Source organism: Xyrauchen texanus, chromosome 43 (assembly GCF_025860055.1).
Source record: "Xyrauchen texanus isolate HMW12.3.18 chromosome 43, RBS_HiC_50CHRs, whole genome shotgun sequence".
NCBI lineage: Eukaryota > Metazoa > Chordata > Actinopteri > Cypriniformes > Catostomidae > Xyrauchen > Xyrauchen texanus.
This window is the reverse complement of record NC_068318.1, coordinates 3,360,603-3,375,946: the sequence shown is the minus strand read 5'-3', so window position 1 is coordinate 3,375,946 and position 15,344 is coordinate 3,360,603.

Below are 15,344 nucleotides of genomic sequence, written 5' to 3'. Positions count from 1 at the left end.
AACTTACGTTATTTATGATTCTGGTTGACAGCGCAGAGCACGTCTGGAGACATTTTACCTACACACTACAGTGCGCGGCTGTGCGCACAGAAAGCAAGATATTTTGTATTTTTTTAAAGACTGCACACTGTGTGAGCTGCGTTCTCACACAGTGTGCAGTTACTTAATTGTAAAGAAACAGTGCTGTTTAGACTGTCCATACACACCACTAGCGACCTAACTGCCACCCACTGGCGACACTGCTAGCAACTTTGTCACTTGCATGTCGCCAGTGGGTGGCAGTTAGGTCGCTAGTGGTGTGTATGGGCAGTCTAAACAGCACTGTTTCTTTACAATTAAGTTTATTATTAAAATATTAGGATCACGTGAGCTCTACCATCTTCTCTTGTATTGGCTGTCGCCCCCGAAAGTCGCTCTTCTTTGGCATAAAGTTAAACATTTCTGAACTTTGTCGCATCACTGTAAAAACCCACATTAGGTGGCCAAAAGTCGCCGTCGCTCGTGTTACCGAATGTCGCCAGCTCTCATTCAAAATGAATCAGATGAGATCGTTTTGTCGCTGCGTGTTGCTGGCAGTGTGAACGCAGCTTTAAGCCTGTTTTATACTTGACGCATCCGCAATAGAGCGAAGGAGCGTGCGGCATAAAGCTGCATTTACACTGCCAGCTACTTTGTCGCTCCAAGTCACCAGTGGCTGGCGGTTACGTTGCTAGTGGTGTAGCACTGCAAGCTGCTGGCACCCCTCGTGATATAATATTGGGAGGAGACTTTAACCTTTTGATGGACTCAGTCCTTGATCATACTGAAGCAGAAGTGTGTAAGCCCCCTAGAGCAACAGTGATGCTTCATAGGATGTGTAAAATCTTGGTCTTACAGATATTTGGAGACTTTTGAACCCATCCTGTACTGGTAGGGACTATACATTTTTTTCATCAGTCCATAAGATTTACTCTAGGATTATATTATATATTATATTTTTTATATATCTAAGTCCCTCATTTCATCTGCTGTTGATTACTCAATTGGAAACATTTTAGTCTCAGATCCCTGGTGAGTTTAGGGGTGTTGCCACATATGGAGAAATAGTAATCATATAGTTCCCACTTTAATGTATACCTTTTGCAAAATCCTGAATTTCAACAAATGTTAAGACTGAAATCAATGTTTATATGGAGACCAACTGGTCCTCAGTATCCTCTGTGGGCGTGGCTTAGGAGGCACTTAAGGTAGTTCTTAGGGGTCGGATCATACAGTACGCCTCATTCATCAAAAAATCCAAAGCACGAGAACTCGTTGAGTTGGAAGGGAATACTAAAAGGGCAGAGGCAAAGCTGAAGTGCGGAATGTCGTCTGATGGCCTCAGAGAATTGACCCAATTGAAATACAGATATAAAACTATTTTGTCGCATAGAGTGGAGTTTTGGCTATTTAGGGCAAGACAGTCATACTTTCATATGGGGGACAAAGCAGGAAAACTTCTTCTAGATATATAAAGCAGAGAGTCCTTTTCTACCATTCCCTCAGTGAAATCTGCTGGTGGTGAAATATTTACCTCGGCCATTGATATTAATAATGCTTTTAAGAAATTCTATCTTGATCTCTATAGTTCCACGTCTTCATCTACTGATGAAGATATTATAACATTTGTGGAACCATTAGAACTCCCTAAATTGACGACAGAGCAAAAATATGATCTTGATTCTGAGATAACCTTGGAGGGGCTTGGCGAGGTAATTAAGACCTTGCCTATAGGCAAGGCTCCAAGGCCAGATGGCTTTGCCGCTGAATTTTGTTAGCTCTTATGCTACAGAACTGGCTCCACTTTCGCTAGAAGTTTATATTGAAGGGTGAGGGTCAGAAATCCCTTGTCTCTTCAGATATATCAACACATATATATATATATATATCATTTTATATCAATATCTATCTATATTCTGTTGCTTAACTTCTTTAATAAAATGATGAATTAACTATATGCATGATCACATAATCAATTCTATTTTCTTATGCATAACTGAAATATATTTTGAATCATATGTGTGTTAAGAGTTAACTTTTTGCTTTCCTGCACATTTCTCAGAAGCCTTTTTCTCTCTGTCCTGCACGTAGGCAGGGCCGTATCAAGACAGTGTGGTGCCCCTGGGCACTATACCTCAAAAGGCCCCCCCCCAAAAAAAAGTTTGATCACGCGCGCGCGCGCGCGCGCACACACACACACACACACACAAACACACACAAACTCCAGCATTGCAATCTTGATCAGACTGTTCATTATGCGAAATAGAGCGATATGTATCGCTAATTAGTTTTATTTATTTTTATACCGTGTATTCTCCGTGTAAATTCGTGCACCGAGACGTGACGCCCATACCGTTTCGGTTCAATACGAATAACTTACATGTACCGTCCCACCCCTAATATTTATTCCTCTTCCTCACCCGAGTCTTCCTCGCTCCTGTCTCCCCCAAGGACAAGGAGAATATCCTCATTCACCTGGCAGTCATCGCCGACGCCCTGACTAACATTAGCAGCTGCTGCATCTCCCCCGCTAGCAGCGCCAGCGGTGTCAGACTTAGTGCTGCTGGTGTCTGCAATTCCCGTGTTCTCCCAAAAAACTAGTGATTTAACAAAAAATTTGTCGATCCCTGGAACATTTTTTATTGCAGCTAAATGTCTAGCATCCTTCTCTTTCTTTAATCTTCTTTTTGCGAAACCACTCAATTGCCGTCTGTCCATTTTGGATTTTGATTCATTTTCTGTAGTAGCCGTTAAAAAATGACACATTTGCACGTAATTGTTGTGGACCAACTCAACTGTGACAGATTGGGGAGGGGGAGAGTGATAGTGGTCATGTAATCTTCATTTATTTATAATTTATTATTATTATTATTATTATTGTTGTTAAATTAGTGTTCATAAACAAGTTATGTATGGTCTTTCAAGAATTTCAAGTTAATAATATAACAATTTACGAAAAATATTTTTAAAGCTTGTGTCATGTGGTGCCCCCTAGTGGTTGTGAATGGTTGGTGCCCCTGGGCACTGGCCCAAGTGCCCTTATGGATAATCCGGCTCTGCACGTAGGTTGAAGGTCTCTTGGGAATAAGCTTAGCTGTGATGAGAGGGGGGCAGGGAGAATGCGTTGAATATGTTCCAGATGTATTTTGTGTTTTGATTGTTACCTTTCCTGACTAATTATATGGGTTAAAATCCTATGCAATACTACCTGAATAGTAGATGTGATTTTCTCTTATTATTTCTTTAGGGAAGAAAGGTATGTTATGTCTACCCCTCTCCTCTGCCAGAGGAGTGAAAATTTTATCTCTCTTGTTTTGGCTTAAATGACCTGATAATGTGTGCTCTGGCTCTCCTGTGCCCAGAGAAAAACTGTTGTTCGTCAGTGTTTTGTGTGTGCGTTTGACCTTCTACCTAGGTTTTGAACCCAGGAAGGCACACCAGGCCGACTCGAAGACGCCCGCGATCATCTGCGAGGTCACTTCAGATGTAAATCTCGGGCTCTGACGACAAGTGCGCTGATTAATGTTGATAGGCCGCATAGTTCTCTATATGTTGTGACTTTATGTTCTTTTAGCCAATCAGGAGTAAAATAATGGAATGTACGTCCTTGCAAATGGTATAACTGATGTAAGATTTTGTGTAATGTACGAGTTAGCTTTCGATCTCCTCGTGAGACTTTGCCTCTGGCTCTACCAATTTCACTGCAAACTGTTCTTCAGTAAATTTTGATTCTTTAATTGAATTTCTCGACTCCTGGTCATAACTGTTATACCCCTAACAATATGGAATCATTAAAGAATGGAAAGTTTCTTCCAACCATGACACAAACCTGGATCAGTCTGATTCTTAAAAAGGACAAAGTAGAGTTACTGTCCAATATCCCTGATCCAGCTAGACATAAAAATATTGTAAAAAATGTTGGCTGACCGATTAAGTTATGACATCTCTTATACATATAGATCTGGTGGGGTTTATTCGGGGCCATAGCTCTTGATAATGTGCTCATGTGGTCAGCAGCGATTGATCAGACTCTGGTCACTGTCATCTCACTTGATGCCGAAAATAAGTTTTTATATGGTAGAATGGGATTATCTTTTTAAGATTTTGGAAATATATGTGTTTGGGAATGCTTTTATTGGATGGATTAAGTTACTTTATAGACACCCGGTAGTGGCAGTACAAACAAATTGATTAATTTCAGATTATTTTACTCTGGATAGAGGCACCCGGCAGGTTTGTTCTGTCTTGCCCTGGAACGATTAGCAGTTGTGATAAGAAGGGAAGATGATTTTCCAGGGGTGGTGACGGGAGGTGTGGCTCATAAGCTTGATGATATTTTATTAGTTGTCTCTGACCCCATTAGATCTATGCCTTGCCTCCACAGAATTATTAATTCCTTTTCTAAATTCTCGGAATACAGAGTCAATTGGTCTAAATCCGAAGCTTTGGCTCTGACAGTGTACTGCCCAGTAATGGATTTCCAGCCAGGCGCCTTCCAGATGCCCAAACAGGACATGAAGTATTTGGGCATTTTATTCCCAGAAAACGCTGATTTTGTTAGTTAATTTTTACCCCTTAATAAAAAAGGTTTTCGAGTGATTTGGGCAAGTGGGTTTCATTACATTTATCTATGATTGGGAAGGTTAATGGTATTAAAATTAATTGTATTCCAAAATGTAATAACCTGTTACAATCTCTCTGTTACGAATGGGCAGCGAAGGCAGACGAGGAGATGCGGATCCAAATGCAGTTCAATTTTATTAACCAAACAAACAAGGCAGGTACAAGGAAAACTCGGGAACAAAGGAAAAACCCTCAATGGGGAAATAAACACAAGACTGAGGAAACAGGTAGGGAACACATACCGGGCTAACAACATTCAACGAACGACAAGGAGTGAACAAAAAGCAGGGCTTAAATACACAGTGAGTGATGACTGAATAAGACACAGGTGAGAACAATGAACAAAATGGCAGTGATGATGGCAGGTGGATTCTGGGAAGTGTAGTTCTTAACAATGACAAGTGAACATGAAGGCTAACAAAGAGACTAAGGGGCTACACAAAGGACAAAAGTGAAAACTAAGGAATGCAAAGGTGACAAAAATGGCAGACAGAGGGCAACAGTGAAACAAGACAAGGAATTCCTAACACTCTCACTGTAGATGTCCCCCTCTCTTATTTAAAGCAATTTGATAGCATAGCAAAGTCCTTAATTTGGAATGGTAAGCATCCGAGATTACATTTTAATAAGTTACATAGGCTGATTGAAAAGCCCCTCCCAGGTTTTGTATTGAACAGGAATTTCTTGCCCCTATTTTTCCATTGCAAAGCCTTTCTATCAAACTAATCGGAGCAGTCACACCCTGTTATCTCACATTTACACTCGGTATGAACAAAAGTGTCCAGAGTGTTTAATTCTGATTTTGTTTTTAATGTTGCCTCAAGCATATGGCTGAACGATAAATGATGTATTAATAAGTCTCCTTTCTGCTGGTCAGAGTGGATTGTGAATGAGGTTAATACACTCAGTGACCTGTATGAGAGTGGAGTGTTGAGATCTTTAGAAAATTTGGTTCAACATTTTGGGATTCCAAGATCTCAGTTCTGTAGGTATTTACAGCTATGCCACCTGCTCTGTATTGTTTTTGGGAGTAGTTTACAACCCCTTAAAGCAGATACTCTGGGAGTGGTGATTACTGCTTTTGGAAAAGGTCCATGAGGCATCAGTGTATTACTCACTGCTAATTCAGAGTCTGGGGGACAGAGCTTCAACTTTTCTCAAGAGATTATGGGAGAACATTTTTTACTTGGTATTGAAGGAGGGAGTGTGTATGTTTTTTGGTGGTGTATTAAGATCCTAGAATTTTGGTTAAATGTTTTGGTTGAATGGTTGAGTTTTGTGTGTGAAGTATTGGGCACTCAAATAAAAAAAATTAATTCCCAGACTCTGTATTTTAGGCAATGGGGTGGTCATCAATTTTGGGAATAAAGACATAAAAAATTGGTTCAAACTAGCGTTATGATCACCAGATGCATTTGGGAAATGGGGCAACTATTTAGCGTTCTTTGAGAGCTCTCGGGGAGGGGCAGTGAAGAGAGAGGTATAGTTATAAATATGTGTGATTATTATAATTATAATTTTTTTGTATATACCCATGTGTAACCACAGGACTTTTTTGGGGGGACAGGGTGGGGTCGGGGATTGGGAGGGGTAGTGGTTGGGGTTAAATGTTGATTCTGTGTATATATGTTTTGGTTATAGTCTGAATCAATACAAAACTTTAATCACAACAATAAAATAAATAGTACATTTTGTAAATAGTTTTCCTTAATGAAAGAAAAAAATCATCATTATTTAATTAAATGATTACAATTTGTCACTTTCCACAAATGGGACTTGAAAATAAAATCACTGTCAAACTACATCTTATATATTTTGCATTTATTTACTGTCTGGGTGACAGCACCCCATCACAGAAGAGCTGCCATTACACAAGAGTTATTGCCACAACTGCGATGTAATTTTGTCATCAATGCCGGTACTACATAACAGTGTGTACCTGCTCCTTCGAGCAGTGACTATGAAGAAGTAGAGTAGAAATGCAGAGTAGAATTTTTGTAAATGTTTTATATAAGGGGAATTGAAAAGTCTGGGTAGGGGACAAGCCCAAAATAGAGAAATTCTGGCAAATATAACAACAATATTCAACAAGATTAAACCACTAACATTACTTTTAACCATTCAACAATCAAATTGGGGAAGCTAATTAAAGAGTAGAAATGTTCCCCTAATTACCCATATACAGACATCTATTGTCTTGAAGTTTTATTCAGTAGTTTATCTGTTTATTTTGCATTTTTTTATATGAGTTTTGCCATTTTTGCACTCCACTTACCAAAATATGGGATACCTGTTTGAATATAGTTTATAACCCTGGTCATGTGTTTTAGTTATTTTCTGGAAATAAACACTAAATAAACATAAAAACTAAAATGTACACACACACACACACACACACACACACACACACACACACACACACACGGCTGTATGAATGGATCAGTTCTACTGGTCTGACTGTATTATATTGTTCTCTCTCTCTCTCTCTCTCTCTCTCTCTCTCTCTCTCTCTCTCACACACACACACACACACACACACACACACACACACACACACACACACCTAGGTTCACAGGAGGCAGGGTGGACGACCGGCTGACAGAATGGCTGAAAGGGCAGCGTCTCCCCTCCAGAGATGGTGGGGGAGTTAGTCAGACGTTATAAACACTCTATTACTTACTTTAGTTTATTTTCTATAGTCAGATAGTCAGGTGGGATCTCAGTGCTCAAGCCCAGTCCCACGTTTGAACCCCTCTGTTTTGGACAGCATGCCAATTAAGTTTACCATATCATGCTCTAGGATTATATAAACCAGTGAACTTGTAAAATTTAGGGTGAATCTACTGTAATCTGCTGAACTTTTTTCTAATGAAAGTGTGACTGGTCCTTGCATGGGCAAAACCGTCCTTGCAAGGTAACAGGTACTTTTTCTGCCTTCCTAAAGCATGGGCAATTGCATTTGCTTGGTTGAATGTGATCATCACCTCTGAAATCTTCATTGTCAACATGATTTTTTACAGAAAAGTGTCTAAAATGGGAACGCACTGTCTTAACTCTATATAGTGATATCGGGCAAGGCCTATTGCACATATTTCAGGCTCTGGCTCAGATGGTCTTTTAAAATGTAGAAGCATAATCAATAAATTACACTCTAGTTATTGTTGTTGGATGATTGGTTTTGTAATCAAAATGTAATCATGTAATCCATAAAAAGTAACTGTAATCTTATTCCTTGCATTTTATTAGTATTTTAATAATCTTGATATTTATAATATGATTACATAATTCAGATTACATGTACAGGTAATCTATTACTACCCAACACTAAAGACCAAACTATAACAAATTGTAACATTGAAGAAGGGAGCCGAGTCATATTTAGTGAATAAAATAGAGACCTGTCTCTTCATTTGTTCTGTATGTCCCATGACATCATGCCTTCGAGCTGGCATGGACTCCAAAAGCTTGTGCAAAACCTGATGATCATGTTATCTAGCCTGATTTCAGGACGTTCCGAAGATCACGTTGTGTTCTAGAAAGGAATTATAAAACATTTATATGTAGTTACTGTAGCAACATGCATAAAAAGGGAAACTTTCATCCAATACTTGCCTAATAGTGAGCATTTTAATGGATATGTTGCTTAATGCTAAATAAATATTATTGATACTTCAATTAATCAAAAACACAAAATGCCTTAATTCATTTTCTAACAATGTAGGAAAAAATAGACTATTATAGTGAGATAAAAAAAAGAGATTATGTCAAATTGAAACAGTCCGCTTTGTTTTTATATTCATTACTGTAATGTCATGACTCACTTGTATTGTCCCTTTCCTTGCCACGAGGATGTCAAAAGAATGTTTTTACCAAGTTCTAATTACCTTAAGTACTCTGCAAAAACAATTTTCAGGTCTTAATGCTCATTGACTACATCCAGTACATCATATACTGTAATAAATTAATCTGTACTGAATGTTCATAGGGTTTCATTTTGTCAACACCTTAATAAATGCTTCACATATGCTCACTGTACATTGTAGGTTACTAATGTTGAATAAGTGTTATTAAGCATTCATTTAAAATTGTCTCACTATTTGCCACGTATTGCATGAAAGTCTTTTATGCATGTTGTTATAACAGAATGCCAATGAATTATAATGCATTTGTCTCTGAATTATTAATCATTATACTGTACGTTATATACATTAATGTAAAGTGTTACCCAAATTTGATTAGTGACCTAGAAATATTGCAGAATCTTGTCAAAATCCTTTCTAATTATTTCCAGGTGTAAATTAGGTTTTGAGTTTCTATGTGATGAGGGGCTTGTAGGGTGTAGCATACACAGAGAAACACATAAGATCTGCTACCTGTGTCCCCTGACAGAGCTTTCTATCATTCACCTCACCTCCCCCAAATCATCGTGCAACATGATTGTAACACTCAGCCCATGTTTTATGCACAAATAAGCATTGTCATAAACAGCCGCTAGTATTCTGTATACTGGTGAGTTGCCTACACGCAATTAGATGTAACCCTCACACCACGTTAGCAACTGATGAGTTATGCCGAAGCCCGGGGATGAGCATTAAATGGCAGAGTTGTCAGCTTGTGTGCATGTGCATGCAGTGCTTTACCTTTGTGCTGCTCAAATACAGATGATGAGTTGAACTCCATTACAGATCCACTCCTGCGCTCAGAGAAACCCCTCTGCTGCCCACCACATGATGTTCCTCTGCTGTTCCTCTAGCACAGACCACAACAAAGGCAGAGAGAGTGAATCAGAGAGACTGCAGACAGAGACGGAGAGACATTTTGAATGATGGAGAGGCTGAGATTACAGGGGCAGGTGTTGCATTATGGAGATGGAATTGTTGCTTATTAACACACAAATGGAAAGAGATTCACAAATAGAAAATTGGTTCACAAATTAATAGAATGAGATCCACAAGTATAAATATATGTTAGGAGTTTCACAAAAATAAAGTGAATAAACAATCTTATATTAAACATTTTAAACCACAGAGTTTTGGAGCAGGTGAGTCAAGTGCTCAAAGTTGACAAGCAGTGTACAGAGGAAACATCTGAAAAAGATGGCAATAACTAATGAGTCAATTATCACTGTCAGAACATGATGCTGTATTTTAGAAAGGGACCCCGTAATAGTACCTCCTAAAACATTCACACAAAAGTGCTAAAATGCAAAAATTAAATAAATATTACCGTACCTTGCTGGTTAAATCCATTAACGTAATGCGAAACCAAATGATTGGCATAGAAGATTGTCACATTCACTGTGTCTTTTGTTTTTGTACTGTCATTTTGAAGTTTAGTTTAGTTCCTGTTTGGTTTTTGTAGTCCTCTGTAGTTCCTTTGTTTCATTGGTGTTCCCCTGATTGGTTAGCTTTCCCTGATTGTTTCCTCCAGGTGTCCCTCATTCCCTTGTTTGTTCCCTCCTGTATTTAAACCTGGTTCTTTGTTCAGTCTTTGTCGATCGTTGTATGTGACGTTTCATGTGGATACCTATGTTTTCTCGTTGTTCTCTCTCTGTTCCCCTTGCTCGTTCGAGGATACCCCTGCCCTTTGTTTATGTTCTTCCTGCTGTGTGTTCTTTTGTGTTAGAGTTAGTTTTTCTCCATTTCCCCACACGCATAACAGAACGATCGACCACAATGGATCCAGCGGTTCTTCGGGCAAGCTGCCGCCTCCTGAACCTGAGGCAAGGAAGCCGCCCGGTGGAGGACCACATTAGAGACTTCCTGGACCTAGCATGGGCTACCGACTTCCCAGACTCCTCCCTGGTGGTGTTCTTCCGGGCTAATCTGACCGATTCGCTCAAGGAGCTGTTGCCACCGGCGACGCGCGGCTGGATGCTCCGCGACTTTGTGGAAGAGACTTTGCTGGTCAGCGGCTCGCCACTCACTGTGGGCGTGGCAGAGGAGGACCCAACCTCACCTCCCGCAGTGGTGACCTTCCACTCGCCCATGGCTCTTCCCATCACGCCTGCCCCACCTGTCAGTGAGGCAACCCCCATGCCTGTCGCCGTCAATGAGCCTGTACGGTCCACTTCGTCTGCCTGGAGGAGGAAGAGAAGACGGGCTTCCGCCTCCCGGCCCACGCCTGCCCCGGTCTGCGAGCCAGAGCCCACGCCAGCCACGGTCAGCGAGCCAGCGCCTACGCCAGCCACGGTCAGCGAGCCAGCGCCTACGCCAGCCACGGTCAGCGAGCCAGCGCCTACGCCAGCCACGGTCCCTGAGCCAGCGCCTACTGTAGCCTCGACCATCCCTGAGCCAGCGCCTACTGTAGCCTCGACCGTCCATGAGCCAGCGCCAGTAGCCATGACCGTCCAAGAGCCAGCATCAGTAGCCATGACCGTCCCAGAGCCAGCGCCCCTCGAGTTTTCCAGGGCTCCGCCTCTCAAGTCTCTCGAGCCTTCCAGGGCTCCTCCTCTCGAGCCTCCCAGGGCTCCGCCTCTCAAGTCTGTCAAGCCTCCCAGGGCTCCTCCTCTCGAGCCTTCCAGGGCTCCGCCTCTCAAGTCTCTTGTGCCTTGGACTACCTTCCTGCCCCTTGTGCCCCCCCTGGTCTGTCTGTCTGCCCCAAGTGCCCCCTTGGTCTGACTGTCTGCCCTTAGTGCCCTCACTTTGTTTTTTGTGGGGTTTTTTTTCGTCATTTATTTTAATTTTAGGATCGTCTGGAATCCGATTCTTTGAGGGGGGATTCTGTCACGTTCGCTGTTGTCTTTTGTTTTTGTACTGTTATTTTGAAGTTTAGTTTAGTTCCTGTTTCCTGTTTTGGTTTTTGTAGTCCTTTGTAGTTTCTTTTATGCTGTCATGTTCCCTGTTGTCTTTTGTTTTTGTACTGTCATTTTGAAGTTTAGTTTAGTTCCTGTTTGGTTTTTGTAGTCCTCTGTAGTTCCTTTGTTTCACTGGTGTTCCCCTGATTGGTTAGCTTTCCCTGATTGTTTCCTCCAGGTGTCCCTCATTCCCTTGTTTGTTCCCTCCTGTATTTAAACCTGGTGCTTTGTTCAGTCTTTGTCGATCGTTGTATGTGACGTTTCATGTGGATACCTATGTTTTCTCGTTGTTCTCTCTCTGTTCCCCTTGCTCGTTCGAGGATACCCCTGCCCTTCGTTTATGTTCTCCCTGCTGTGTCTTCTTTTGTGTTAGAGTTAGTTTTTCCCATCGTGGACTTTTCTTTGTGTTTATTTATTAGTTATTTACAATAAAAACAGCAACTGGATCCTAATCACCTGTCTGCCTTCTCCTGATTTCTCCACACGCATAACAGATCTTGTACACTGTGTAATATAGGGTATTCATTTATGGTTTGTGCTCCTAAGATCTTCTAATATGATTCATGTTTTATAAAGGCACTATCTGTACTCCAGATCTTTTGTAGTGTCTAGTGTGTATTTTTGGAACTGCCATGTAACATTAAGAGTAAAGGTTTTGACGGCACATTTAAGTCAAGAAACTTGTTTAAAATGAAAATAGCAGACTCATGCATTCAGTTAGGTTAGCTATAAAGCGAAAGATCAGGACCCTCTACAAATGGGCAAATTTCCGTTTCTTTAAACGTTTGTGGCCTTGGAGTTTATCTGTATGTGCTAGATTCCATGCTCATGAGAGCTGTGACACTGGTTCTGTCCTGATAGTAAAATAAAATGTGATTGGTTGAAGATAGAAAGTGCTATGATTGGTCCGAGTAATGTGGCCTTTATCTGATTGGCTTGAGTAGATGATGAGTGGAGTCCAGCTATTTGTAGATTTGTGTGCACATCTTGACGCTAGATTTGTTTCAAAATCGACATGTGTGTAGCGATCCGCAAATGAACAGGAAGCGATCCACAAATAAATGTGCGTGATTCACAAATGAAATCTGGACAGAGATGTGTTTGTGAGTTAAAAAATATATATTTTAAATAATTTTTTATTTGCAAATCTCATTTAATTTATTTGTGATTTCACTTTATTTTTGTGAAACAACAACGAGTAGGCAACATTTAAATCTAATAACACGATACCGCTGCACCACTGAGTGAATTGTGTGTGTGCGGTTTTTTAGGAGTTCAAGCCTAAGGGCTGAAACTCTATTGTAATTTAAGTATTTGTATTATTATTATTATTCTGCCCTAAAACTGATTGTGCAGTCCAAACCGTAAGTCGTAGAGTGCTGAAACTTTGAGGGAAGGTAGTCCCCCAGAGTACTACATCGTTTGGGCCCGATCAGCCTCAAGGTGGCGCTATAGTGATCATTTTTATGTTTTGACCCATAACTCCTAAACCGTTTGTCGCACACTCAAGTGCATGACATCGTTGGATTTTGTTCAAGATGAACAAACGTATATCTCCGACTTCATTACCGTCATGAAAATGTTTGTGCTAATTTGCATAATTCAAAAAAACTACTTTTTCTAACTCTTGCCTACTTTTTCGCCAGTAACTCCACAACCGTGTTAAATAATCTCAAATTCTTTTTTCCTTGCACCAAGTCATACAAAATGGATAGATTTATTGCATGTTATAAAATGTTTACGCTATTCTAATTTTCTAAAAATAAACTTTTTCGTTCTCCTCCAAGGCCGTATATCCGAAAAATTGGTGTGTGTCTACTACAAACCATTCTGACATAAAGTTATCAAAGGAATTTTGATTCCTCAAGAAAAGTTGAACTTTATTTATTTAGGGGTTGCATTTATCATGTGGGTTTGACCAAGTGTATTCAAAAGCCTATAATTCCTAAAATAAATATTACATTTTCTAAAACCTTTTTGGAGATTGGGTGCTTTGTGGCTTTATAACAGTTAAAAAGTACAAAATAAAATAAAATGACCACATAACAATTGTCCTGTTTCAGGAGGATCGTTGAACACAAGACATCAGTCATATTTAATACCAGTTTGCAAATAGCAACATACAATGTACATATACAAATACATACCTTCAAAAACTGTACAGAGAGTTTATCTAAACGCTCAAGGAGCTGCGATAGGCGGGATCACAACTGATGGCACTAGCAAGACAGACAGTCCGACTAAGCTGATCCACCAATCAGAACGTTCATTTCAGGGGTTCTAAATGATAATTTGAACTCATTCATTGTTTATTTCAGCCTCCGCTTTGTTATGTACATATTTCGATGAATGATTGTGTTATTTAGCGTGTTTAATAGTTTTTATTTTTTATGTTTTAATGTTGTTTAGCTCTAACGCAAACAACACTAAATAAAGTTCAGTGTATGGACAAAAACAGAATCACATTTGGTCCAGCAGATGGCGCTATAAACGAGCGGATAAAGGCCACTCATGTCAAGCGGCGTCACATTCTCAAGTCAAGTCAAGTCAAGTGGTTTTTATTGTCGTTTCAACCATATACAGTTAGTACAGTACACAGCAAAACGAGACAACGTTCCTCCAGGACCATGGTGCTACATAAAAACAACAAAGGACCAACATAGGACCACATGAGACTACACAACGAAATAAACTACCTATATATACCTATATAAAGTGCACGTGCAAACATGTGCAAAAAGTACAGGACAGTACAACAAATTACTGACAATGAACAGGACAATAGACAGTGCAGCGCCGACCAGTACTCAGTAGTGCAAAAAGATGACAGTTTCTAAAAATGTAAACATAACATACTATGAGATAGTGTTCTATGCACATAGCAGTTATTGAGGTAGCAGACAGTTATAAAGTGACAGTAATTAAAGTGCAACTCAGGACACGTGTGTGTTCTGACGTTATTTTGAGTTGAGTATTAGTTATGCAGCCTTCAATTAAACATATTTTTTTATTCACTATTTCAGCGTTTATCTGTCAAATGTAAATAATCTAGAGCTTCTAGATCCCCACATTAAAACATTTGAAATAATGAAATAAAAAACAGATAAACATATAATCATAAGATTGAAGTGGGCCCTGAGTCCCAGACAATCTCATTCTAGGAATGATGCCTTCGTAACAAATAAATAAATAAATAAATTACTGCAAAAATTGCAGTTTTGAAGCAAATTACAAAGACAAGTCAGAGTCTCACAAATGCAAAGATGGAGTGGAGAGAAGTAATATCAAGAATGAATACAAGGATGGAGTGGAAGGAAAAATATTAGATGGGGAAACCAATAACATATAAGATTAAAAACCTAAAATTTGAACACAGATGGGAACTGCTTACAGAAGAACTAATTAATAAATGATTATTATGATGATGAAGATTCTTTCACTTTGCTGATTAATTGGTCAAGTGAAAATGTCATTAAAAGTGCAAAATTGAGTTATGAGTGAAATCAGCTCTCTTAGACTGATCTGTCCTGTGACAAACATGTTTAAGTGTTGGCGTAATGAGTTTGACCTTAGTCGGGTAGTAAGGCAGGGGTTTTGTTATATTTACTAGTAAAACTATACATTTATAAAATAATTTAAGTAAATATACATCAGTTTATCTATATACCTAGCTAGATAACAGACAGACAGACATACAGACAGATAGTGTATTAGAATTAGAATTTGCTAGCACCCGTAGCTTGATATTGGAGAGCTGAGGTGGAGGAAATTATCTGATAAGTGGGAGCTAGGAAATAGGGAGCCTGAGGTACATTAACAGTAGCCAAATTCTAGAAGCACCACCAGGCTTCTTGATGGGGAACCAAATCCTATGCTGGTTTGCAGCCGCCGCCTCTTGAGTGTAGAA